This window comes from Mastigoproctus giganteus, chromosome 10 (assembly GCF_048544385.1).
Source record: "Mastigoproctus giganteus isolate SK-2022 chromosome 10, ASM4854438v1, whole genome shotgun sequence".
In the NCBI taxonomy this organism is placed as follows: domain Eukaryota; kingdom Metazoa; phylum Arthropoda; class Arachnida; order Uropygi; family Thelyphonidae; genus Mastigoproctus; species Mastigoproctus giganteus.
Window position 1 is genome coordinate 136430674 of NC_143584.1, and position 4442 is coordinate 136435115.

Genomic DNA, 4442 nt, shown 5'->3' on the forward strand with positions numbered 1-4442 from the left:
GGGAGGGAGGCTAAAGACTGGGGGGAAAAGCCAGAAGTATGGGGACAATAGAGTAGGTGTCCCCAAAAGCAGTGAGCAGGCCCATGCCCCACCAGGAGTAGAGAAGCGGGGAGTGGCAGGGGAGGGAACAGGAAACAGTCTACCCCTGGCTGGGGATTGGGAATTAAAGGTGAATAGGACTAGGGAGTCCTATTCAGACCGCCATATGGCGTACTGCAAGTAGTTCCTGCATTTATGTCCAGTCGGGTTTTTTTGTCACTTGGTTTGTTTGCATGTACTCATCTTCGTCGGGTAGTTCCTGTGGCTGTGTCTGACCAGGTTCCTTGTCACTTTGCTATTTTCTTAATCTTTGTAGGGTCCTGTTGGGTCCTTTGATCCGTTTGTGGCTTCACTTTGGTCAGGGTTGTCTTCTTCCATGCTCATTTTGATTTCCTCTTGCCCTTTGCAGTCTTGTGGGGTGGTCGATTTTCTTCGAGTATGTAATTTACTTTCGTTCATTGTGGATGGCAATTTCCGTTCTTCTTCGGTCGAAGACTTCTCGTGCAAATTGGCTGAAAGCCGCGTAGTCGTCTTCTGTGTCCAAGAGATGGTGTTCTTTGTTTTTTGGTATGTACTGTATTTTAGTTATTATCACCCTTCTGTGTTCCTCATAGCACTCACAGTCGTGCATTATATATGATGTCATGTTTCAGGCTCACCACAGGTGCAAGTTAGCTCCTCCGTTATACCCAGCATGTTCAATTTTGCCTTGATTGGGCCATGACCCGTTAGTAAGTAGGTTGCATTTAACCCCGGGTTAAACCACGGGGGGGGGGGCTTTTGGATACGTCTTGACAACCCGTGGTATGAATCTCTTCGTCACTTCGCCTTTGTTTGATGCTGTCCATGTGTCCTGCTACAGCTGTAGCAGGTGAGCCACGATTCTGTGCTTTTCTGCTTTGCGGTTGTTGTTTGGTTCTTGGGTGAGTCCATAGATTGTAGTGGGTGTTCCCTTAGACAGGTGGTACATCAGCGAGTCACCTCCAAGTCCAGTGGGAGGACTCCTGTCAAGACCTGGAGGGCGTGCGTGCTCACTGTTCTGCATGCACGAGAGATGATGAGCATAATGCTACGCTGGATTGTGTCCGGGTGTCTTTTATTTACTACTGTTCCTGCTTTTTTTGTACCATATCGGGGATCCGTAGGTAATGGCTCGGATGAAAATTGCTTTGTAGTAGAGGGACAGGGTTTTTCTGTTTAATCCCCAGTCCCTGCGTGAGACTCTTGCTATTAATTCTGCGTAATTCCTTAGTTTTTCTTTCAGGTGGATGTTGTGAGGGGTGAAGGATAAATTACTGTCGATTGTAATTCCTAAGTATCGTATTTGTTTTGCAAGTTTGATGGTTGCCCCTGCTATCTTTATTTGCAATGGTCTGTGGATGTCGAGCACTCCTTTCAGTAGAACAGAGTTCGTCTTCGTGGGTGAGATCTTCAACATGTCTAGCTTTGCCCAATCCTGTAACAATTGTATTGCCTGGTTTGCATGAGTCTCCAGTCCCGATCTGGAATCCGCCTCCACCTACAGTCCTTATTTGGTATGTTGAGGGTCTGACGGTTCCTGGGATTTCTCCCATCTCCGCGTATGTTCTCTTTATCGGTCAAGCCAGAGATTTAAAAGTGTGTGGGATATGTGCTATGTAGTATGTTATGTTGTGCCCATTGTTCATCCGGTCTGTTAGCCGCCGGGCCCCTAGTAGGGCCCGTCGTTACCAATACCAGCCACGGGGAGGCCAGCCGGGTGATACCTGTGATTGAAACAGTACTCTGGCAGGTCCTGCCACCTACTTTCCTGGGACTTCAGTGGCTAAGACCAAAATAAATAAAATAAAAATTAGAAAATAAATAGTCGCGAGGATGTTTTATTTCGAATTTTAGGAGCACTGTTTGGGGTTTTACGCTGAAGGTCTTGATAAAGCCTAATTGGGTCGGGCAAGAATTTTGGTGTGGCTTAGAATTTTAATGTAGGGCTAATCGCTGTGTGAGATGAGAGATTTGGGTGGGGAGACAAAAGGCTGGGGGTCGATAAGGAAGGTAACCCCCCGTTTTTCAGTGGGGCATGCCCATGCCTCACCAGAGGGAAATAGGGTTGGAAAGAGAGCGTGTCTCTCTCCCCCCACCAAGGATTAGGGTTTTAAAGAAATCTCGCAGGTGCGAGATTTGATAGCCAGATGGCACTCTAGTTCTGATGTCATTCCAGTTTTCATCATTTTCAGGAACTTCGTTGTGGCGCGTTTGTATCAAGTCAGAGATGGTTGGCTGCAGGATTCTTGCTTTGGTCTCTCCCAGGAGGAGTAGCCCTGCGCAGGTCTCTTGAGTTTCAAATGGCGTGTCTATTTCTTCATGCTGAGATTTTATTCTTTTGCTCTTGCTTTGACTCTTCTGTCTCTCCTTTATTTTTACTTCGTCCGTGACATTTGGTTTGTGATGTATCTATTGGGTGTTATTGTCCTCCAGAGGATCAGGTTGCATTGAGATAATTGTTTTCCTTCTTGTGAATAATTGTATTGCGAAGTTAGTTAGTGTGTTACTCTTCCTGAGTGTCCAATAATCGGGACTCTTGGTGGATTGGGTTATACTGAATTCTTACAATAAGACTCGCTGTTATATCTTCATAGTTGTCGCAGTCGTGCAAGACGTAACTCCAAGTCTCTGGTTCTCCACATGGACAATTCCTCTCTTCTATTATGCCCATTGTGTTTAGTTTATCTCTGAATGGGCCGTGGCCTGTTAATAAGTAGGTAGTGTTGAGGCCTGGGTATATCCATACTGGTGCTTTTGGGTACATATTTGTTACAAGGGGTAGAAATTTGTGGGTTATTGCTCCTTCGGTGGTTTCATTCAACCTTGTTTGCCAAATGTGAGTTAGGTGTGCATCAATTCTTTTTTGCTCCTGCTTCCAATCATTGGTAAAATTGAGGGTTAAGCCGTTAGCTGTGATTGGTATTGCCTTTTTGTAATAATACATTGATCCAGTTCGTGCTACCTCTAAGTCAAGGGGCAGTGCACCGGCAATGACCTGAAGCGCTGCCGTACTAGTTGTATTGCTTGCCCTAGTGATGGTTAGTAGTATGTTCCTTTGTACTGTTTCTAATATTTTCCTATTTGTTGTTGTGTTGGTCTTCGTCATCCATACAGGTGAGCCGTAGATAATTGCTGGTATAAACAAGGCTTTATAATATAATGAGAGGGTCCTCTTGTTTAGGCCCCAGTCCTTTCGCGTTATTCTTAGTATGAGTCTTGTATATTTGCATATTTTCTTCCTGAGGTAATTTAGATGGGATTTAAATGAGAGATTGCTATCTATAATTATCCCTAGGTACTTTATCTGGTTGGTTAGTCAGACAGTGGTACCTTCCTTCTATTTTTATTTGTGGCGGCCTGTTTAATTTAAGCTTTCCTCTAAGAAGAACAGAGCTCGTCTTTTCCGGTGCTATTTTTAGATTGTTTATTTTGGCCCACTCCTGTAGAGTTTGCAGTGCTTTATTTGCTTGCTTTTCCAGATTTGCTCTTGAGTCCGCAGCTGTGGATAAGATCAAATCGTCAGCAATGGCCTGTGCCTCCACATCGTCTAGGTCCTTGCAGAGAAAAATCCAACTATCATACTAGGCTGAATACACCGGTTCTCGTCCGATCACCGAAGTTAAGCAGCGTTAGGCCCGGTCAGTACTTGGGAGGGTGACCACCTGGGAATACCGGGTGTAGTTGGCTTTTCAGCAGTGTATACATCATAGATCTGCTCCTTCACATTTTCCACAAAATTTTAAGTGAAAACCACTTTCCGAAGATATGGAATACATATTTCGTTAAACCTGTTCCCAAAAATAACAATCCTAAGTCCGCCAAAGACTACAGGCCTATTGCAATTGGATGTTCGTTTCAAAAAATATTTGAGAAATCCATTTTAAATACCATCAACCATCACTGCTTCGGGCATAGACCGGAGTACCTTCATTCAGTGATCCCACAAAGATCTACTACCACCAATCTCATGGAGACTCTATTCCGAATCCAACACTCCCTTAACTTCAGACAGCAATTAGACATTGTCTTCTTAGACGTTGCATCCGCTTTCGACAGTATATCCGTCTCGGCTATTACTATCATCTTGGAGGAATATTTCCATATAACTGGGCACGTATTAGCTATAATAACGAGTTCTTTGAGGGAGAGACACATCACTGCCATAAATGGAACTTCCAAAGAGACCTTCCAAGTCAACAGGGGAGTCCCACAAGGTGGTGTCCTCTCTGCTACTCTCTTCGCAACAGCACTGCATCCCTTCCTGACCCAAAATCAAAAGCAATTTGTCGTATATGCAGACGACTTGAAATATTTCGTCACTTCGAATGACCAAAACACATCTTTACAATGCAACAACGAAGCAAACTCCAAAATCGCCGAGT

General features: G+C 44.5%; 1 non-coding gene across 1 annotated transcript; it reads left to right on the plus strand.

Moving 5' to 3' along the window:
• Positions 1 to 3628: 3628 nt before the first annotated feature.
• LOC150079304 (5S ribosomal RNA) lies at positions 3629 to 3747 on the plus strand. Its single transcript, XR_016547597.1, has one exon. It is a non-coding gene; the product is annotated as a 5S ribosomal RNA (ribosomal RNA).
• The last annotated feature ends 695 nt before the right edge of the window (positions 3748 to 4442 follow it).